Source organism: Parasteatoda tepidariorum, chromosome 9 (genome assembly GCF_982258835.1).
Source record: "Parasteatoda tepidariorum strain Cologne lab strain chromosome 9, Ptep-v5.0, whole genome shotgun sequence".
Taxonomy (NCBI): domain Eukaryota; kingdom Metazoa; phylum Arthropoda; class Arachnida; order Araneae; family Theridiidae; genus Parasteatoda; species Parasteatoda tepidariorum.
Genome location: NC_141763.1, coordinates 2,001,942 through 2,025,750, shown reverse-complemented (window position 1 = coordinate 2,025,750; position 23,809 = coordinate 2,001,942). Strand labels below are relative to the sequence as shown.

The window sequence follows — 23,809 nt, the reverse complement described above, 5'->3', positions numbered from 1 at the left end:
GAAGAAAAAAATAGTTATTAGTATTATAAAAATGTTTTACAACCTTGTGTATAATGTCACCTTTATTTATAATGTCACCTTTATTTATGTGCCTTTTTTAAGTACATAAGTTGAACCTTTAAATACTTTATTATACTTTATTGTTATTATACTTTATTGTTATACTTTTATTGTTTCCGACAAACTATGATGTTTAACAGAACTTATAGCTGAGTGGCAGCCATTAGGAAAGAAGAAAAAAAAACAATGATTTTGAACAAATGTTTTTGATTTTAAAACTTATATTTCGATGAATATTAAACAATGTTTTTTCTTCTTCTTTTATCTGATAAACTGGATTTTTGTTGTAATTTATTTAGAAAAATCTAGAATTGTCACCATTAAAATTTTTAATAAATTCATTTGAGGTTTAATGTTTTTTTTAATACAATTTTTTTTTAACAATTATGTACTCTGTGTAATTTCAATTAATAATCTGTGGTAAAACCTAAAATTTACCTGTTCTAAAAATTGAAAAGCAGAATTTTTTTTTCCAGGTTGTTCTTCTTTTGGTTCTTCTCTACCTCCAACTTGGTTACAATGCATTGATTGGCGCTGCCACTGTAATTTTTTTAGTTCCTATACAGTATTATATCTGTACATTATTATCTTGGATTCAAAGTAAAGCTTTGGTGAGTGAGTATCTGCTTATAATGTTAATACGCCTTTTTTTAACCTCAGAAACTATTCAACCAATTTAGCTCAAATATTCGAATTTATCACTGTAAATTGTGTAATTTAAAAGTATACAAAACATTTTACATCTTACAATTTAGAATGTTTTTGATTATTATTAAATTTAAGAATAAAAAATATTGCTTTTACTAAAAATAATTTTTCTATTTAACTGTATATGGATAAAAAATTTTATTCATGGCTACAAAGATATTTTTATACTTTATATTGCAATTATTAACAACAATCAATAAAGATATAGACAAAAGTCTTTAAGCCAAAACTATTCTATTTAGGAAAAGGTAGTTGATGTTGTAATGATAAGAATTCACACACTTTTCATCTGTTATGCTTTCAATGCTTTTCATTACATCATTGATTTTTAAAAAAAACATGAATTGTTCAGATGTTGCGATTCATAATTTCTGTTTCTGTGAGTAATGTGTAATTAAAGGACTGGTCACAAAGAGCTCATGCTTGTCTTGTTATGGGAGCTATAGTAAATTCTCAGTGGTGTGTAGAAACCTTAGCAAAACTCAGAAAAGTGATCAAATCTAAACATTCCGATATACAATCTTGTGATCACCATGCTGCTTGACAATACTAGACCTGCCATGCCATTAAAGGAATTTCTGCAAAAATTCAAATGAGAAGGTACATTGGTTTCAAAGGGAATCATGGTGTGCATGTACAGTTGATATAAATAGTTTGCTATGGTTTTTTATGAGCGTGGAACTGTACAACTATTGTCACAATGGCAAAAGTGCCGAAACACTATAACAAATATTGACAATACTTTTGAGTTTCGATAGATGAATTGCATGAAATAGCCACTGTAATCAAATTACTATGAAAAATAAAAGGTAGCTGGTAAAAATGAAAAGTGATCGAATCTGAACATTTAAATAAGCACTGACCATTCACAGTTAATGAAATAAAGGAATTTCTGCAAGAAATTTAAATGAGCAGTCTTGGGCCAATGATCTTAAAAGTGCCCAAATCTGTCCCTATGTGACTTCAAAATTTTTCATGCATTCAAATAAGTTTTGTGGTGACATAGATCTCAAAAGGAGTCAAGGTGTGCATGTGCAACTGACCTAAACAGTAGTCGACAATTATTTTTATGAGCATGGAATTGTGGGTTTATTGTCATAAAGGCAAATAGGCCTAATCATATAAAAGTAAATGGCGGGATTGCTAAAAAGCTTTTTTTTCTTTTTCCAATCAACTTTTATTCAAAAAAGCTGGTTTATACATACTTTTTAATATTTTATTTTTCAAAATTATTGTACATGTATTTATCTTTCTTTTATTAATGACTATGCTGTAAAATCTGATTAATGTACATAATGATATTAATTTTGCTTTCTTTTAAAGGTATTTATTCCGTAAATATGTAAAATGTAATTAATGTTAATGAAATTTCTGTTCTATGTTAGCATCGAAACTCAACATTTTTGTCTTAAAATGTTCTAAACCTATTTCTTTCATGTTTTAATTCTTCCTAACTGTGCTTAAAATTGATTTAGAATATTTATTTTTTTAAATTGTAAAAATGCTCTATTAGAAAGATAGACTATTAGTAATTTATTATAGTTAATTTTGTATTGTTCATATATTTATGCTGCATTAAATAAGTTGATTTTTAATTGTAGTTTTAAGTAGTTTAAAATTATTCTTTTAAGGCTTCCATGGTTAAAGCTGTTGCTGCAAACTATTTGAAAGTGCAAAGTTGCTGCTCCAAATCGGTCATAACACACAATTACACTAATTTAATTAATCAAAAAAAATTTATATTGTTACAGTTTTTGAAAAATACAAGTGCTTATAAAAGCTGGCTTTTTAGATTTTAGCCAGCTTTTTTTAGGCAATTTAAGCGAAGAAAAATCAGATCCACTTTTTTTGGCTTGGCTAAAATCTAGAATCTCTAAATAAAAGGCTGCTGACTCAGCATTAATTGACTTTACCTAATAATTGAGCCACTTCTAGCTCAGTGTTTGAAGGCACTGAGCTTTTATTGTAAAGGACTGGGGTTCATTTTCTATTGACAGATTGAAGCTCACCAAATTGAGATCAATGGGTATCCGTCTGCTTGAGAAGATACTGACCACATTATTACAATGATGTTGTTGATCACAAAATTGTTAAACCTCAACTTTCATGGCCCTCTGACCCACAATGGGTTGTTGTAGGAAAAATTATTTTCAAAATAATTTCTTGGTTAAAAAATACTATTACAGATTGATTAGTGAGAAAAAAAAACAGCTTCAAGTTAGTATTGCTTTTATAAAAAACTACGGACCAACTAAAACTTTATTTTTTAGCAATTTAAGAAAAGAAATTGATTATTAATTTATTGTTTCTGAAGTTTATTATGATTCCAACTTTTTTTTCTAAATGCTGTGTATTAACTTAATTACTTGCAGTTTAAGTGTTTTAATTTTTCTTCCTTTCTCTTACAGTTTTCATCTGGATAACTTCTATTATTCTGTACCTTTTTCTTACTTCTTCTCTCTCTTGGTATTTTCTTTTTTCTATTTTGTGTGAATATCAATGTGTGTGTGATAACTTTTAAAAATCAGTTAAAATTTGCAATTCTTGTTTTTTTATTGTCATTATGTAATTTTTACTCCTTTGACTTTTTCTTGATTGGGAAAAAATTTGAAAATATTTCTTTCTTTCCTGATTTCTAAAATTAGATAGAATAGATATTTTTTCAATAAGTGTTGAAATAGTTTTTTATTCGCTTTGTAATTAAAATGTTATTAAATTTTTAATTATTTGTATTTTATTTAAATAGAATATATTTTTACAAAGCACTAAATAAGGATTTCCTGGAGATTAAGATTCTTTTCCTCTTAGAATACTGTCTAACTTTGACCCTTTTTTAAATTAAAATTTTTTTCTTCCTTTTCTATAAGAGTTTTTTTTTTTTTTTTTTTGTGATTATTCAATGATTAATAAATGTAAGCTTCAAATCGTAACAAATTTGAATAATAAGATGGTAGACAACCAATCTAAAAAATTCCGGCGAGAAGTTATTACAATTATTATTAAAAAATTTTCAGAATTGATGTGTCAAGGATGAGTTAGATAAGTCAAGGTTATAAATTTAGCATTTGCATTAGAAAGAACTCTATGAAAGCCTGCACTCTCTTTCAGGTTTCGAAATTTACGTTATTGGTCAAGTGGTCCTGTACCTCCGAAATTCAACTCAGACTTCCAAAAAATATTCAGTGGTCCCCTGAACTAGCAAGTAATGTAAAAGAATAGAAAGTTGTCTTGATCTCAAAAACATATATCATCATAACTGAGTTTAAAAAAAAATTATTTTTCAACTAAACCAATATTTTGTTATTTTTCAACTAAACTGAACCAACTTTTTAAAAATAAAATCTACTCAAGTCCTGTATAGGGACCAGTGAAAATGTTTATGGACCAGCAATATTTATTAATTATATTCCTGAGGACTAGTCTCTACATTGTCTTAATTTTTACCCTTGTATCTCTGTTGAAATTTTTTAAATTTTATTTTGAAAATTGTTTGTAATAGGCTTATAAATATTGTATTAGTTTTTAAAAATTAACATATTATATTTGACTCTCTAGCTAAATATTTTAAAAAGAACTATTAACTACTGTAGAATAGGTTTAAATGAATAATTATGTATATATTTTTAAAAGTTTGTTCTGTATTTATTCTTGAAAGGATGTTTCTGATGAGAGATTGAAAAGAACTACTGAACTACTTCAAGGAATCAAGCTGTTTAAGTTATATGGCTGGGAAACAGTTTATGCTCATTTGGTGCAAAAAATTCGAAATAAGGAACTTAAAATTTTAAGAAGTGATGCAGTTTGTGTGGCATTTAATAGTGAGTATAACAAGTTATTGTTTGCTTGTCAAGGTCACTTCTAAACTACTTATGTTTTGAAATTTTAGTTAACTTACATGGTTGAACCTCGTTTTAAGTTAATGAATGAAAGTTAACAACTAAAATGAGAAGAAGAAAAATTGTTAAATGGAAATTATTTTAGCGAAATTTTCCTTTTAAAATTTAGGAATTCTACTTTTGAAAATTTTTATGTAAATAAATATCGAAGATATTTTATAAGTTATAATGTAATAATTTGAATTTATTCTTTGCAAAATGAATCAAATAAACTTTTCAATTCAGCTTTTAGAGTTATTGACTACCAATTATTTATTTCTCAAAATGATAACACGAATTATTGATTCCTAAACAAAAGGATAAATGAAAACTTGGGTCAGTCTATTGTTGAATCATATTATAATTTTTTTTTCTTCTGAAGGCAGCATGATTTTTATTTAGGTAATAGCAGGTTTTAACGCATCATGCTATTATGTTGTGCGAATACTGGAAACTTGTTAAGTACCTATCTGGAAACTATGCTAAAAAACAGTTTGATGTAAATATGTAATCTTTTAAAAAAGTGTTTATTATTACTATATTGCCCCTAAGCATTTTGAATGCATTTTAAATTAAAAATATTTCTCCCATATTTTTACCTTTTATGCCTGCTTTGAGATTTCCAAACAATTTAGATTTCTTCATTTTCCCCCCCAAAATTATACCAATTTTAAATGGCTTATAGTTTGCTGTAAATAATTGTGTATAACTTTTTTATCTGCTGTTTTTAAAAGCTTGTTTTTAAAGTCACACTGAATTTTTTATTTGTAATATGTTTAAAAATATTTCACAATTTTTAACTGGTCTTCTTCATGTGATACTCTTTAAATCTCTTTATCTTCTTAAAAAGAATATCTATAATAAATTTTATTGTAATAAGAAGACATTTTTTATAAGCCTATTTTTTTGGGATTCAAATAATATATTGACATTTACTTAATTAATGCTTTTTTGATGAGCTTATCTTACTTTTAATTTTTAATATTTTGAATATTAAAAAAAATTACTGATATTTATACTAAAAAAATAATTCTAAGTTGCTGATTTTTATAACTGAATGTATGGTGGTGTAAGTAGTAGAAGTTGTATTAGATTAAGAGATTTATAAAAAAGTGCATATTAAGCAATTTTAAAACATTTTATTTTAATGTGATATTCTAGAAAATATTGTGTGTTATTGGATTTAATCAGCAACATGGAACTCTTGGAGTCTGTTCGAAATTTCTTCAACTTTTGAGACGTTTATAAATTTAAAGTTAACGGTCGTTTGATGGTTCGGGTGTCATTATTATTTTTTTTAATAATAATTCTGTTATCTATCAGAAAAACAAACTACAAAAGAAAATGTCAAAATCATATTGAATAATAAAATGCAATTCAAAATTTTTACAAACTTAAGTAACATTCCTACTAAATGTTGTTTGATTGTTCTACTTGAATGTGCCAATCAAATTCTCAATTTTTAAATATATATTTTATACAAATTTTTATTTTGATGAAAAAGTGACAAAAAATATTGTCCCTGCAGTGTATTTTGTATTAGAATGAAAAGTTTGTTTTAAAAAAAATTTTAATTCTACACCTTATCATTTATTTAAAACAAAACCTGAAAAAAAGAATATTTCCAATCTTTTCATAAAATGAAACTGATTAAAATTTTCAATTTATTTTCGAACGTCAATCTCAAAAAAGTTTCAAGCAGGCTCGAAAAGCTCTGTGACAAAGAAGTATTGCTTTGGGGTGTAGAAGTTGCATGAAATAAATAATTTAATTAAATCTATCGATTTAGTAATGGTAGAAAGTTTACTTATTTTGATATAAGCTGGCCAGGTGACTAAAAGATCAGCGTGCCTGACTGCAAACCCAATGGTTGCAGATTCAAATCCTGCTCAGGACATGGAAGTTTCTCTCTGTGTTTTGTCCTCTGTTGTATGATGTGTAAATGTGGCCCACTCTTACAGGGTTGTCACTCCACAAGGAGAACCTGGAAAATACAGGGAATTTAAAAATCACCTAAAATAACAGGGATGCAAGGAATTTTGATTTTTTCTTAACGAACTGGAGAATTTTTTACTTATTTTTGTCTTTTAAAAATTGGTGACCACTCAAAACGTAATCTATGGGATATTTAACCATTATATTTACTATAGCATTATTTAAGTATGTTCAGCTGTTTTTCCAGCAATTAAAACTAATAAATGTAGTTAGCCCAATATAGCTCACGCAAGAGTACAGTAATCGTGGTTTCCTCTTAATATATTGTATATAATATGTACAGGGAATTTTTTTCTCCAGATTTGAGTGGCAACCCTGTAAGCAGCATCCTCTGTCTTAGGTTCACAGGTGCCCACTGGGTAACTTTAAATCAGCGACAGTTTTGGCATCTTTCAAAGCGAAGAACAAGAGTTCAGTATCTGATGTTGAAAAAACAAATACAAAAAAACTTTTTCTGTTATCCAAGCATATTTTTAATAGAATTTTTTTGCTCATGTAAACTTTTGAAGGTTTTTTTCTTTAATTTTATATTAATTCTCTTTCTTTTAATAAAAACAATTTCAAAAGTTATTTTTTAACATAAATTTTCTTCATTTCAGCTTTCATCACTCAAACATCATCAATAATTGTGACACTAGTGGTATGCTATATATTAAATCATTAGTTTTATAGTTTCTTTTTAAAATCAAATTCCACCACATTTAATTTTTTAAAATTTAATAAATATATTTTAACAAAATTTCTTTTTATGTTAGGCATTCTCATTATATTCGAAAATTGAGGGAAGTCCACTCATGCCTGCTGATGTTTTCACAGGTCTAGCGCTATTCAATCAACTTATTGTGCCACTCTACATCATACCTTTTGTCATCCCAATGGTTATCAATGCTGTGGTAAGTCTTATTTTTCTGAAATATTTCATAATTAATTTTTTATCTATTTTAAAGAAGATCAAAAAGTTTGTCAAACAATAAATTCTATTGGTATTTGTGAAATTTTGAAGATATTACCAGTATTTTTAGTATATATTTTTATTTTATTACCAGTATTTGTCGTTTCTTAATTAATAAATGCATGTTTATTATACACTTTTTTTTTCTTTAAGCAGTGCATATTATCACTGCTTAAGAAAAATATTTTTAGTATACATTTTTAATTTATTACCAATATTTGTCTTTTCTTAATTAATAAATGCATGTTTTTTATACACTTTTTTTTCTTTAAGCAATGCATATTATCACAGCTTAAGAAAAAAAGTATTTTTAGTATATGTTTTTATTTTATTGCCAATATTTAACTTTTCTTGATTAATAAATGCATGTTTTTAATACTTTTTTTCTTCAAGCAGTGCATATTATCCTATCTGTCTTTAACTTGAAAATTCTTAATTATATAAAAGTACTTGTCAGTGAATCATTTTTTTATGTATGTATAAAATATTAAATGAATCTATTTAATTCATTCGGAAATACTTTCTTTAGGGGGATAAATCTTTAGGTTAGCTTGGATCAAAAATTTCCAAAGTACACCATTGATATTTCCCCCTCTCTTTTTTTCTTCATCGGACTTAATTTATAGCATAACTGTTTTTTTTTTTTTACTTTGATTAGTAATGCTCAATAAGGCTTCAGGAAGATTTTCGTATCAATACCTGAGCCAAAAAATTTCTGAATTTCGGCAGCAACCAGTCTTGTCATGTGAAACGTTAGAAGGAAAATCACAGAAGAGAGCCGACTCAAAGGGTATAACTTAATGGCGCTAGGCAAACCGTAGCATATAAACATATATTAAATTCTGGCACGCCTTTTGCTGCCTCAACACTTTTTTGTGCCCCTTAACCAAGATAATTGGTGCAGACATTTATCATTACTTAAATATCCCCAAGGCTCAAGTGTTCTGGATAAACCATATAAGTTTTTTCATATGTTTTATCCATATAAAAAAACTAAAATTTTTAAAGTGAAAATTATCTTTGTTGTGAAAATTTATAACTTTTGAGATAAATCTAAAATAATCAACCCACTCTATTTCATTGGTTAATTTTTTCCCCCTTTGTTTGTAGGTGAGTACAAGACGTACTCTACAATTTCTAGTTCTTCCTGAGGTTGATTTAACACTTCCATGGAGAGATCACTCAGAAGAACCAGATGCAAAAGTTGAATTTGTCCCAGATAGTGGCAGTGTTCTGGCAAGTTTATATGCTTAACTTTTTTTTTTGTGCAAGTCAGTTTTTTTTTTTAACAAATCTGTCCAGTCTAACTAATTTTCATAGAACCAATTCAATATTTTAAAAGACATTAGTTTTTAATTTCCTTTTATTGTGTTCAGGATAATATTTATGCTGCTTTAATGAACTTATTAAAATGCTCTAATGAAAAGACTAGAAGTTAAAAAAAAGTATATTTTACTGAGTGCAATAAACTATGAATATTAATGAAGCTGAATATTTATAGTACTTCAGAACACTTGCATTTGTTACACAAGGTGAGGAGTGAGTCATCTTTCTCACCATTTTTTCAGATTTAGCCAATAACAAAACGCTATTGTATGAAACTTGCTGTTAACTATCATTCATTAATTTATTATTGAATAACACATCTTTCAATCTCTGTTGGCCTTAAAAACCTATTATTCAGAAAATTGATTTTCGAGACTCGTAGAAATCCGAACAATTCTGAATATGTGACATTCCATTGTATATATTAGAGTGGGTCAAAAAAGTCAGAGTTTTAAGTCTTTTGGCAGTAGTGCAGGAAAAGCTATCAAATACCATCATTTGATGTATGACAAAAGTTTGTAACTCTGAATTAATATATTCTGCTTTTGACCAAAGTTTGTAAAAATTTGTCCGCATAATTTTTAAAGTTATAAAAAAAAATAATTTATTTTGTTGGTCAGTTAGTGGTAGCATTTAAAATTTATCATTTCTAAACGAAAATATCTTTAAAAAATTTTGGAATTATAACTAAATATCTTCTCCTTTTTATTTGCTTCAATATTTAAATAGCACTATTTATGTAGCAAAATTGAATCTCTTAAATTAATATCTTCTGTTACCTCAATGGACCATTCAGGTGGCAGAAGATGTATCATAGTTTTAAATTTTTATACAGATATTCTCATTTAAAAGTGGCAACATTTAGATGCTACCTCAAATCAATTACCTAAAATATGTGGTTTTTATAATTTTAACCATTTTTTTATAAAATTTTTACAAATTTTGATCTATTGTGATGGCAAATGGTATTCCAGAATTACAAGATTTTGTATACTTTTTATCTATGGTTGTCAACTACTTATTAGTACTATCACCAAGATGCTTTCACCTACCCTGATAGTGTGGCCAAATTATTATGACAGTTTTTATGCCAAATGAGCTATTGCGTTCCAGTGATACCTGCTTTCTTGGTCTTGGGTATGTGTAGCATCTGATAATGCCTTAGTGCCTGTTGTAACATTATAAACTTTATATTATTTTGTTTTTAGATATATGAAAAAATTTAATTTATCTGTAGCAATCAATGTTTCCTTGATCTAAAGCTTGCATAGCATCTTATGGTGCCAACTGAACACTATATGCTATCAAGATATCCGATATAACTTTTTAATTCGTCACTTTCCTATGTCCTTTAAGATTTCATACATTTGCTTTTTTTCTGTTGGTCATGGATTGTAATGCAATTTTTGATTTATTCTGCCGGTGTACCTTACCTCCGCTAAACGTTTCTTGCAACATTTTGAGACATTTCTTATGTGTATGTATATATACATATACGCATATATATACTAAAATGTCAAACAGGCTGCTGTACTTCAGTAAGAACGCACCATTAGTTTATTTCCTTCATCCTCTTCTATTTTCAAATTTTGTAATCTGGCAAACATTTTAAATTATTTTTGAAAAATACCTGTAAATGTGAGTACATTTGAATTCACATAACATTTTGAGTTTTATTCTGTATTTTCTTGAATTTTTATTATCTATTGTTTTGTTTTGCTTTTTTTTTATTTTGCTTTTTTTTTCTTAATAGGTTCTATTTTCGTTTCAATTTTTTTGGTGCTCCTCACACTACTGTATTGATATCTTTTGCTTTGGCTACATTAATGCAATATTTGAAAGCACTATTTTTTCAGATGGAATCGTGCGAGCTGATGACGAGATTATATCCCTTCCTAATTTTTTTAACTGTAAAATTTTTTTAAATTTATGATTTTTTTTTAAAAAATTTAATTTTTTTTCTGTTGAGAAACATTTATATCTTTTTCCTTGTTTACTCTTTATTTTTATTTTATTTTGTGAATTCTATGTACTTGCAGCTTATGCACAGTAAGACAAAGAAAACTTATTATTTTTCTTAATTTTTTTCATTAATCTCTTTTCTTTTATCCTTTTTGTCTTTATTATGCTATATATATATATATATATATATATATATATATATATATATATATATATATATATGCACACATCTATTTATGTTCTTTTGGTATGTAAGAAATTTAGTAATTATGTTACATATAAGGATATAAATATAATTTCAGTTGCAAGTGAAAGAGAATTCATTTGAAAGTAAAGGATACCTGTCAGAAGAAGGAGTGTTCCTCCCTGAATTCTATAATTATCCCCCTCTTGAAGAGAATAACTCTCCTTTCAATTAAATATTTTACTCATGATTTGATACATTACAGTGTTCCAACTTTAAGAGACGTACAGATTCCTGCTGGTAATTATTATTATACTCTGTTCTTATATTACTTTGCTACTATTTTTAAAATTATTGAAACTGAGGTTAAATATTAAAAAAATAATTATTGCTACATGTACTCAAATGTTTATATATTTAATTTAAAGTATGTATGAATTGAGTAGTAAATTTTTTGGACCGGTTAAAAGTTTGTTTGATTCTATTGGAGAAGGAGCATATGTAGACAATTTTAATAATTTTGTTAATTATTAGTCTAAATTTTTCTGCAATTTTTAGCAAATTCAAGATTAAAACTTTATATTTTCATATATAATTTTCAGATCAAACACACTTGATTGTTAGGTATTAGGTAAATTTTAAAACAAGTCTATGGTAGAAAAGTAGATTTTTCTTATTTTTTCCAATTGCTGTTTTAGATTAATTTTATTCATTGTTTTAAAAACTTGGAAAAATTATCTTATGGTTGGTTATGCTTATTACAGATTTTAATATTTGCATTTCTTTAAATGACCAATTATTGGCTTAATGACTAAATTTGACTAGTATGGACGCAAAGTTGTTGGGCTATAGTGGAAATAAAGAAAAGAGTGTTGGTTAAATATTAACACATCATATGTTTAGGGATTTTATTTATTAAATTAGTTTCATACTGTAAAAAAAAAATTTTTAGAAATTTATTCTTCGTTTCTAGCTTTTATTAAATTCGATTTAATTTTGAACAATAAAAATTTTAAACAATAAGCTTGTTCTCCAATAATTTTAGATTTTTTTTTAATAAAAATGATAAACAAATGAATTATTATTAAAAATGATAACCAAATGATAAAAATGATTTTTTAAATAGCAACTTAACTCTAGAAAGTCTGAACATTGCTAGAAAGACAACCTAGTTTACCTCAATAAACTGATCCAAAATTTCAAATTATACTCATAATTAATTTAATAAAAACTATTATAATGCTTGATCAAAAAAATTCTATGGTCTTTTATTGTATTTGGTTATCAAAAATATTTGACTAAATGGAACATCGACTTTTCAATAATATTTAAATATTAGTATCTCAGATAATTTAGTTTCCTTTTCTCTTTAAATAGTTATCATGCATCTATTGAAATAATTTTGTTTTTTAATGAAATTGGGGTACCTTATGCTTACTGAAGAGTATCTTATACCCAAACCTACCTACCTGGGGTTATAGGATACCTACCAAAATACCAAAGGGCCCACTCTGGCCCCTTCTATCATTCTAGATATAAGGTTCTATAAGTGCCTTATAATGAATAATTAAATAAGCACTTAAATTGGATCAAATTATGAAAGTCATAAATTTTCAACATTTTCAGTAGGTTACTGTTTTAATTGCTGAGCACCAAAAAAACAAGAGAGACCAAATTAACCCCATCCGTCATTTTAGTGTCAAGATAACATGAAAAATGTAATAACTAACTGTATCTTCCAATATAAAACTCTTTTTTGCTGATTTATCTTAATATAAAATTCAAGTTTTTATGATTAAAAGTTGTTATATAGGATTAAAATTCAGTTGGAACTTTTTTACACAAACATAGAAAAGTAATGTAAATTTACTTCTGAAATAAATTAACTAGAATGCATTGTGTTATTGCTTAATAAAAGTTATGTTATTTGTTATTAGCATTTTAAAAAGTAAGTTCATTATCAAAATGGTTAATTTCTTTCTTATAATTTCTTCTTAAATTTGACTAAATTTCTGCTTTATGAAAAAAGCTGAAATTTGATTAAATCTCTGCTTTATGAAAAAAAGCATGAAATGATATGTTTATTGTGGGATATAGTTCATAATGTAAATTGTTTATTTTAGGTAGGTTAACTATTGTTGTTGGACCCATAGGCAGTGGAAAATCATCCCTTTTATCTGCAATTATTGGAGAACTTCACCAGATAAGTGGATCAGTTAACTGGAACAGGTTTGCTTACTGTTTGTTAATGATATTTCTCAATGTTAATAATAATTTCTACAGCTCAATAAATGGTGCTTTGTGCAGTAATGTAAAACCATTAATTGTAATCAGTGTCTTCTATGGCACTATACGTGAACATCTTCCATATTTTGCTATTAAATATATTATGTTAAAGGCATTTGTAATGATTTAATCAGTATTTTACACTGTTTATTAATGAAGTTGATCATTTTTAAATAACACACAAATACTGCACATAAACAGGGATGCCATTCTTTTATTTCTATTATGACGAACCTTCTTCAGATTCAAAACACAAAATGGGAAAAAGAAAATGGCCAGATGCAAATATTATACTTCAAAAAGAAAGGGGGAAAAAAAGGATTGACTTACAGGGTTTTTGACCTTGAAGAAGTTGCTTCATTATATTAGCCAGCCAATTATATGTCTGTCTATTGGACACTATTTGTACTTTTGCACTTTATTGTGACTTAACATTTATATGCAGCTCAAGTTGATCTTTCTTAAATTTGATAATGTTGTTTGGATTTTATTATTAAATTTACTTAAGCATAATTACTATTTATTAATTATAAGTTTTAAACTTAACTAATAATGTATCTAATAAAAGTATCTTATAATGTATTTAAGTGTTTACTCAATTCCAATGAATAAAGAAATTATAATTTAATGTTTTTATCTAGTTTTATGTTAATAACTAGTCCAAGTTATTTTTTTCTTCTATGAATAAATAAAAAAATTATACATGTGTCCTTCTTTTTCTTTTTTTTTAAAGATGGTTTTATACGTGTAAGGTAGGATGAAAAATATAATTTAAAATTTTCTTGTGACTATAATAAGCATCAGAGTGCCATCTTATCAAATTTTGCTTCCATTTTTTTAATCATTTCTTAAAGCTTTGTATTTTAATAATCTCACCACAGTAGTGGTATTTTTCTGATATAAAAGGTCAACATTGTAATGTATTTTTAAATAATTCAATATTAATATATAATTGTAAATCATAGCTTTATGTGTGAAATATTTTTAATAATAACAGTAATTTTAATTATAATAAAGACTGTACTTTCAATATATTATTTGTTCACAAGGTCTTGATGCAAAGAATATGTTCCTCTTCCTAAATTTCATTATGTTTTTCACTTGTGTGACCTAAGACAATAAGAAAAAAGCTTATCAAATTTGCATCACTAATTTTAAATAAATCTAATTACAAAATCTAAGTAATAAATCTAATTATAAATCTAAATAATCATAAAATAAATCTAATTATTTTTTTTATGAAAAAGATTTGCTTAACCCTCCAAGCATTATGCATCTGAACGAAGCTTTGTTCTGGTATGCTGCATTTCAGTTAAATTACTTGGGATGTAACAGATTTGCTATGCAGGAAAGCAACTACTTTAAAGGATGTGAAAATCTTGATCAACTGCTCAACGACTTTTGAAATTTTAAATATTTGAAAAATAAATTATCAATCTAAAAATGAATGTAAGAGAATTGCTTTATATTGAAAAATGTTAATTGTAGCTTTAAGAAAGATAGTTTCTGAATTATAAACTGATTTTTGAAATATAAAATTTGCCTTTTTTTATGGTATCTATCTTTTACAGCTCTCCTCTCATTGCTTATGTACCACAAAAACCATGGCTTGTTAATGCAACACTCAAAGAAAATATTTTGTTTGGTCAGCCATATGATGGGCGAAGGTTAGTGCATTATATTTTATGTGAAAATAAACTCTTATTTGTCCATATATATATAAACAGTCTACTACTTCACATTGTACTAGCTATACAACATACCTGCCAACTCTTCCGGATTTTCCGGAAGATTTTATTTTCATATTTAAAGTGGTAGTAATTATATACTATTTTTTCTTTCATAATCTTAATTTTTAAATGATATTGATCACCACTATTCTTACAAAAATTAAGCACATATATTAATATGCGTTACTATCATGATTGTCAACTTAAATTTCTCAAATACAACGTATTTGTTTGCTTAAAATCGAAGTTTTAATTCCATTTTAATACCACTGGGAAAAATGATAATGGAAGGGATTAAAAGTTGGCAGGTATGATACAATGTGAATAAAACACAAGTAATGCCACAAAAATAGACATTCTTTCATTTTAGTTGTGTAATCAAGATGTCAGATTATGTAAGGCTAATTAGATTAAAGTGGATTTAATCAGGGTCTGATTATAGCCTAGGCCCAATAGACATGGGCCTAGGGCCCACAATTTCTGAGGGGCCACAAAAATTAGTAAAACGTCTAATGTAATGTGGGCTAGCTATGTGTTTGTTTAAGTATTAAATAAAAAATAATTTCAGCTTACAATAAAAAAAAATTCAGCTAATCAGTGACTTTCAGCGAAAATCGCTGATTTCAATTGTTTGTGGTCACCAAACTATTTTTATTTTGACATAACATGTTTTGTTGTTTTATATTTTGCTTGAATTTATAGATACATAAACTTTATCTTTGAAAAACAATCTTCAATTGTCTGCTTTCAAAATTTTTTAGAATGTTTCTCTTAAATCATGCAGTTCAATAGATTTTTTTGCATTATTAGGACTACTCTTCAGTAATTTAATTTCAAAATATTTTGTAAGGGGCCCAGAGAATTTGGTGGGCCTTGGGCCTGAATTGGTCTTGATCGGTCCCTGGATTTAATATTCTGATTTTTTAAGTTTATGTTTCATGCTCTTAAATCGCACTGTAAGGTTGTGTTTTGTTTGTACAAATTATGCTAAACGTGACTGACAAAAAATTTAGTAAGTACCCTAGTTATTAAAATCAGCTGGAGGATCTTTCAGATGATGAAATTTGATTTGTTAACAGGGAAGAGAACTGTTTTTTTTTTTTAAACTGAAATTTATTCAAAATTTTAACAATTTGGGGACTTTTCTGTGATATTAAGTTAAAACAATTTAACAAAGTTTATATATATATATATATATATATATATATATATATATATATATATATATATATATATATATATATATATATATATATAAACTTTTATTCCGTTTCAACATCAACCCAGGTAAGAAATTTTAAATATTTTTGCCCATTAGATAGTTTATCATAAAGCAACTTATAAATTCATGCATTTCAAAATCAGATATCTGTGATGTAATGGTACATCACTTCATTTTAACCTTTAAATAAGTTGCTTACCATAAATGACAATTAAAAAGTACAATTTCCTGATGTTCAACTGCTCATCAGTTACATTGATCATTCTGTTGATTCTTTTGTAATTTTTTTTCTCCTTTTTATGTGTTTACTGTGAGTGTATGACTTTCAATGTTCAACTCCATACCATTGGAACTTTGAATACAATCCAGAAGACAAGGGACTTCTAGATCAAACTAGCCTTTGTGGAGAACTTTTTATTGGAACTAACAACCCTCATTTACGTTAGATGGAGGGAAAAAAATCTAAGAATCCCACAGTTAGCCTGATGGCAAAGAGATTCTAACCCATGATCCGTCTACCGCTGAGGATATTTTATGTCAGTACTGTGATCGGTTCGAGCCGGATGCAGCATTCTTTTCAACCAACTATCGCTGAGATTCCCTGTTAACCTCATTGGGAGGAAAGACCTCTATCCCTTGAGCCACCGTTCCGCTACAATTTACATTGTAAATTTTAAGATCTAATTAAACTATATTGACATGTCATGACAAGCCAGTGATCATGTGGCATATTGACAGTGCTGATTCTTTCTTGCTTCTTGCAGTGCTGACTGATTATTTTTGGCTGATGACTTGGTTTTGAGGTTTCCTTTCAATCAATTAATAAAAAGAATGTGTAAAACTTTCAAAATATTTTCTTCTAACTTTGACTTGTTTCCTTTATAATCCGGTTGTATTTTATATGATTTTTAAACAGGTACCACCAAGTGATCCAAGCTTGTGCTTTGCAACCTGACATAGATTTATTGCCTGCTAGAGACATGACTTAAATCGGTGAAAGGGGCCTGAATCTCAGCGGGGGACAGAAACAAAGAATTGCTCTTGCTAGAGCTTTTTATTCTCCTGCACGACTTGTTTTGCTAGTAAGTATGTCAGCTTAATCATAAAGGAATCTATTCAACTTACATAACTAAATTAGTAAGAGAAGTTATTTATAGACAACTTAATATTTCTTTAATACCTTTCTATTTATTAAAAGCATGGTATTGAAAGAAATACTTCATATATATATATATATATGTATATATATATATATATATATATATATATATATATATATATATATATATATATATATATATATATAAAACTTCAACTTTACATCCACACTGAAAGCGAAATTGATTTTATTTTTACTGAATCCTCATTTGAAATTTTAATTAATCCTAAGCCACATTCTTTAATTTACAGAACGGTTTTAAAATGTTAGCATATTTGTTTGATTAGAGAAATTTATAGTTAAAGATTTAACATGGTGTGAAAGCCTGTAAAATATTTTATAACTTTCAATATATCATTTTCTTTGTTTTCTTTAAAGTTTATTTTAAAATATTACACTTCTCTGTCATCTATTGAAGTTAGGACGATAGCTTTACCTTAATGAATGAATGGTGATCATTGACATTGAATGATGGTAGGCATTCTATATTTTTTTAAGACTTAAAATTAAAAAAAAATTTTTTATAAAAGATCAAGAAAGACTGGTAAAAATATTAAATAATCAATATTTACAAGCTTAAAATTTTAAAAATATAGACTGATGTTTCAAAAAATTTATTTTATTTGTTTTATTTATATATATATTTATCTTGTCTGTATTAATAAGCAAAGAAATTTTAATTTTCAATTGTACTTATTTTTTTAATGAAAGCTTAATTCCCAATTTCCTAATTTATAGAAAGTGTATTGTATTTTTCAGTTACTTAAAATTAGTCAGTCTTTATATGTTATGGTATTATACAGTCATTGTATGATACAGGGCTGCTGTGTTCGCTAACAGTGATCCGGAAGTTTCCGGAGATCGAAGGTCCAGACGTTTCAAAAAATCATTGATCACAGAAGTTTCCAGAAATCAAATTTTCAAAAGTGGAACTTAAAAACACAATTTATTTTGTTTGTAAGGGAGAGCCAGATACATTTTTTATCAGTAAAAAGTTATAATCATAAACTCAAGAAAGTAAGACATATTTGTAAATTTTAATTACTTCTCCTAGAAAAACCTAATTGAAATTTTTTTCAATTGAAATTTTTCTTTTTTAAACTCGGGAAATTTTCCGGAATTTTGACTTGGGCTCACAATCACCCCTGATGATGTAAAAACTGCCAAATATTCAATTGTTAATCACAAACCAACTTAAAATTTAAAAAAAGCTAGACTGTTATTTAGAAGTTTAAACTGATTTTTTTTTTTTTCGTTCAGTGCTTTTCTCTTTTTTTTAAAGAATTTTTACTTTAAATTGCTGCGCCAAATATTTTAACATTATTAGATTCCTACTCATTTGGTTTCAATTTTAATAAAAACTTAATACCTATTTTTTTTTATAGAATTTATGTTGATATAACTTCAGAATGAAATACTTTTCAAATAATACTTAAGTCACAATCTATGAATGATGAAAACTATTTAATATTATATTGTGCATCATCTACTAGTTAAATTTCAGATAAAATTTAAACCGCTGCACACTGTATATCGAAATTATTATTTTAATATTCATTTTTAGTAATATTTAAGAATCAGGAATTCTTTTCTTTTTTCATATTTACTTCTGCTAGTTTTTCTTATTTCCATAAAACTTTCTTGAGATTAAAATTGACTTGTGATTAAAACTTCAACGAACAAATCAGTTATAAATTTGGTATGCAATTATAGGTACTGTTAATGGAATCCTGCACAATAAAGAAACAAGGTACCCCCAAAGAAATGGAAAGCCTTTTGCAGGATGTCAATTTTAATATGAAGAAACCCAAAAAGGCATATATGAGTGATAATAGTCAAGCTGAAGGTATATCAAAGGAAAAACATAAGCTTGTTTGTCTAATATCCAGGCAACAACTCTACAGAATAGTGTCTACTCAGGTAATGTTCTTTTGGATTGATTAATGGGATACCTGCAAGTAACGTTGTGTGGGTATATCGACCCTAATCGGTTTTTGAAACGTGGCATTTGTTTTTTTCCGCAACTGTTCTCTCCATTATATTTCGAGTAAGCCAAGCCTGTCAAGTATCAATTCTCCTATGTGACGCATTCTATATTCTTTCACAAAGATTTCAATTCTTTTACTATATATTTCTTACTTAACACAGACAGGCATAAAGCCATGTAGAACATAAACAAACTATTTATGCATTGTAGTTGCCATGTACATCGAATTAAAATATCACTGTTACAATATAATGCATTAACAAATAATAATTATAAGTTAATGAATTATATTTTACCAAATTTGATGTGCAATATGGCATTGTATTTAACTAACATTCTAACTTATGTAGATAAGCTTTAGTTAAGCATAATGAAATATGCAAAAAAGAAATGGTTTTTTGGTAAAGCAGTAATTAATATTTTTAAACATTCCAAAACAATTTCATGGTTTTATTTGGATATTATCTGGAAGTATTAAGTATTTTAGAGCTTCTATAAATTAAAAATTAATATGCAACTTATTTGTTTTTATGTTTGGGTTTAAATCAGTTTTATCAAAGAGGTGCACAACCTGGGGTTCTCAATTAGGCAATGGAGCATCTCCTTTGCAACTAAAAATAAATTGAAAACCTGTGTAACTAATATGAAAAATTTAAAACTGTTTTTCACACTATTTTAATAAATTGAGAAGAAAACAATGAAATATAAGGTTAAAATGTGTATTAAATCTTTTGACACCACAATAATTTTTTTTTAACTTTCTGTAATTGAAACAAGTATATAATTGAAACAAGTATAAAACAAATTTAACTCAAAGATTTAGATTTATTTAAAAATTAAGAAAGTAGTTGTGTACAGGAAAATAAATGTTTTGAAATTTTTCCTCGGTGAACAAAAAAGTTAAAAAGCATGTATGTTATGCATCTCTATTTTAAAATTTACATTACTAATATCCCAAACTCTTAAATTTCATTATATTTTAAGTTTATTCATGCAACTTTTGTGTAATAAAACTTGCAATTTTTAAATTAATGAAAAAGAATGAAGTTATGATTCTGAATGAAATTTTTTTTAGTTTTTTTACCTTATTATCTATTCTTATTATCCAACTATTCTCTTTTTTGGGGGGGGGGGGATAGGGGGTTTTGCATTCTTTTAACTTTTTCACCATGTGCATTGTCTGATTTTTTTCCCTTTTATGCTGTCTGAAAAATGTATTATATGCCAAGATTGGTTTTTCGCACCTTAATAACTACGCCATACTAATTATTTTAGACTCCTTTAAATAACCGAAAAGTTTTTAAATATGTATATATTTCAGGATATTAAGCCAAGAGCCAGAATGGTTTCACTTAGTCGGCAAATGTCTCACAATCCTTCCAGTCCCTTGCCTTGCCACGATTGGGGTGACCATGATGATCCTCTTCTGATCCAGACAATCCTGATACTGGTCACAAGCTCCTGAATCGCATGAAGTCTGTCGAGAGTTTGAGGTCTAGGTCGAGTGCAAGCTCTGCAAGTGTAGTTAGAAGGTCGTGGAAGTGCCCTCCATCAAGGTTGAATTCCAGGATATCAACTAGAACTGATGATCTCATTGAAGAAGAAGAGGAGGAAGATAATACTGAAGGTATGTGGTTTAGATTAATACGTGTAATGGAGATTTCTAAAATAATTATATTGTTTTATTGTTTAAAGATGTAACTAGCATTTTTTTTAAATGTACTTTAGTGTGAAGCATCTTTGTATATTATTTCATTGCTTGAAAAGTGCTTAAAAGGTGCTTATTTTTGTTGAATAATTTGGCTACGCACCCTGACTTTCATTTAATTTTGTCTTTTATTTATTAGCAAATGTATACTTGTCTAAATGTAATGTTGAAATTATTTATTGATAATAGAATTTTATCATTTTTTTAAAGTGGATAAAATTACCAATGTGAGCAAGTGCAGTTACCCGATGGAAAACTCATTAAAGAGGAAGAAAGAGAGAGAGGCAAAATTTCAAAGAAAGTTTATCTTATGTATATGAATGCATATACTCTACCTTTGGCATTGTTTGTGATATTTCTCAGTATAGCTACCCAAGCCATGAAAATAGGCACTGATTTTTGGCTGTCTGCTTGGTCTGAATCTTCTACTTACAAAGAGGATGAAATAGATCTGGAGGAAGCAAAAAGCATGGGAGAATCTCAGGTACAAATTAGTGATAAAAGTTTCTAAAAGAAAAATAATAATAAATTTGACTTTAGAAAATAATTATTTTATATAATATTTTTTTTATTTGGTAGTTTTATGATAATTTTTTCAAGACGATTGTCATTATAATTTTTTTTTTATAAATCAATTTCTGAAGAAAAAGATTTTTCTATCAATCTAATTCAGGCATAAAAGAATCTCAGGTACAAATCAGTGAAGAAGTTACTATAAAAAAATCTCTTTCACTGCCAAAATTCGTACTTTTTATCATTACATTTTGTCAATGTTAATTTTTCTTTTAATTTGTTTATTTTGTGGTAATTTTTTAGGCAATTATCACTTTTAAAATTTTTTTTATAACAATTAAAAATATATGTATTCTGGATCAAGGTACTTCAGGCATGTAAGAATTTTGATCTAATACTTTTGTTTGAATAAAAAATATCAATGGTACCTACCTTAATCTGTTAATAAACCATTTTTTTTATATGTATAAAATCAAATTCATGTAAGATAATTCAAATAAATGTTAGAAGAAAAAATATAAAGCAAAAAGAAAAATTTCTAATTACAACCAATTACTATTAAAGCTAAAAAACGAGAATAATAATTAAAATTATCTCAAAACCATCATCTAAGAGAATTTTCATTTATTAATTATATTTGAGAGAAAAGACCAATGGAAACTACTGTAGTGTGTTCATAAACAGTATTTTATAATAAAAATTACTTTGTGTAAAATTGTTTCATTTAAATTTAAAATATATATGTATATATAGATATAGAACGAATAACATTTTCAAACTGGGATCAATTACTATTGAGATGAAGAGAAAAAGTTAAAATCTTTTTATTTAAGGATTGAGCTTACTAGACAAAACTGATCTTTGATGATTCTATTTTCTGCTTTGCTCTTTCTAACCTGAGTAATAATTGAGATAAAACCTATGAAGTATTATTATCTGAAAATAAGTAATCTCTAAAAATATATTTTACTTCTAGTCAGTAATCTTAAAAGCTTTTTCTCTGAAATAGTGTAGCAGGAATTATAATTAATTTGTTATTGAATGATGAGATGAAATGATAAAGCATAATAAATTATCTATTAACATGTGTTTGATATTTTGACCAATAATAAATATTTTTTTATAAATGTTTTACATAAATGATTCTCAAACTGTACACCGCGTGAGGTTAGAAGAGTGCATGGAGCTCCATGGAAGAGTGGTGACTTTAAATTGCTTTACTAGTAGTTTGTTGTTAATTTAAAAAAAAGTTTCAAGGTAGAGTTGAAAGAGTTTTAAATAATGTAATATATTATATAAGTATCCTCCCCTAAGTAAAAGAAAAGCTATGAGTGTTCTATGCAAAACTGGGTTTTCAGCATTTGCTATTCTTCTCGTTCGAGAATTAAAAAAATCGAGAAAAAAAACGAAATCTTGTTTATTTTGCGGTTTGAAGAACTGCTATGAGCAGCATTGTAATTTCGCTTTATTTATATTTTATCTTATATTTATAAATTATAATGAATACCTCATATTAATTCAAATTAGAGAAGAATGAATTCTAAAAATGAGTTGTATTAACTATGTTTGTATTTTTCAATCTTGCACACAAGAATCTAATTAAAATTATACAGCAGATAATTTGCTTGGAAAAGTTTAGAAATCCCTTGGTTAGTACATCTCATTCACGATTCTCTTTCTTTTTTCAAAAAAAAAAAATCTTTATCTTAAAAATTATTGTAGATACTTGCTCATAAGTCAAATTCTTTGAACACGTTCAATGAACTGAACTCAGCCTTAAATTTGCTCGGTTTCACCAAGCAGGCTCGACCGTGTGGCAAGTGGCATTAGAAACAACAACAGAAAACTATTAACCATTTTGTATTGATAGTACAATAATAATTAGAATATTGTGTTATCGAATTATTTTATATTTTTCTTCATTCTTTTAATGACTTAACATTAATGATTTGTAGTTTTGGCCAGAATTTTTCGAGCTCAAACCACTGCGCTCCCTATTTCAGAAAACTTTAAAGCATTTTAAGTTATAATGGAGCAGTGGAAAGGAGCGCAATATGCTTATGAAGTAAAGGCATTTTACAAAAACTGCCTCGGTTACGGTGGAGATGCTGCAATAGATAATAGTTGCAGAAGACTTGTCAT

General features: G+C 27.0%; 2 pseudogenes across 2 annotated transcripts in view; both read left to right on the top strand.

The window, feature by feature from the left end:
• LOC147803239 (ATP-binding cassette sub-family C member 8-like) overlaps nucleotides 1-23,809 on the top strand; it is a 62,792-nt pseudogene that overhangs the window by 33,126 nt on the left and 5,857 nt on the right. Inside the window, exons 6-17 of the transcript XR_015428865.1 lie at nucleotides 537-671; nucleotides 4,424-4,586; nucleotides 7,238-7,278; nucleotides 7,394-7,531; nucleotides 8,701-8,826; nucleotides 11,181-11,362; nucleotides 13,186-13,291; nucleotides 14,920-15,015; nucleotides 17,217-17,382; nucleotides 19,173-19,379; nucleotides 20,768-21,073; nucleotides 21,365-21,638. The product of XR_015428865.1 is annotated as an ATP-binding cassette sub-family C member 8-like (transcript). The remainder of the gene's footprint in view (nucleotides 1-536; nucleotides 672-4,423; nucleotides 4,587-7,237; nucleotides 7,279-7,393; nucleotides 7,532-8,700; nucleotides 8,827-11,180; nucleotides 11,363-13,185; nucleotides 13,292-14,919; nucleotides 15,016-17,216; nucleotides 17,383-19,172; nucleotides 19,380-20,767; nucleotides 21,074-21,364; nucleotides 21,639-23,809) is intronic.
• Nucleotides 21,534-23,809, top strand: part of LOC147803238 (voltage-dependent calcium channel subunit alpha-2/delta-3-like) — a 57,379-nt pseudogene continuing 55,103 nt past the window's right edge. Inside the window, exon 1 of the transcript XR_015428864.1 lies at nucleotides 21,534-21,638. The product of XR_015428864.1 is annotated as a voltage-dependent calcium channel subunit alpha-2/delta-3-like (transcript). The remainder of the gene's footprint in view (nucleotides 21,639-23,809) is intronic.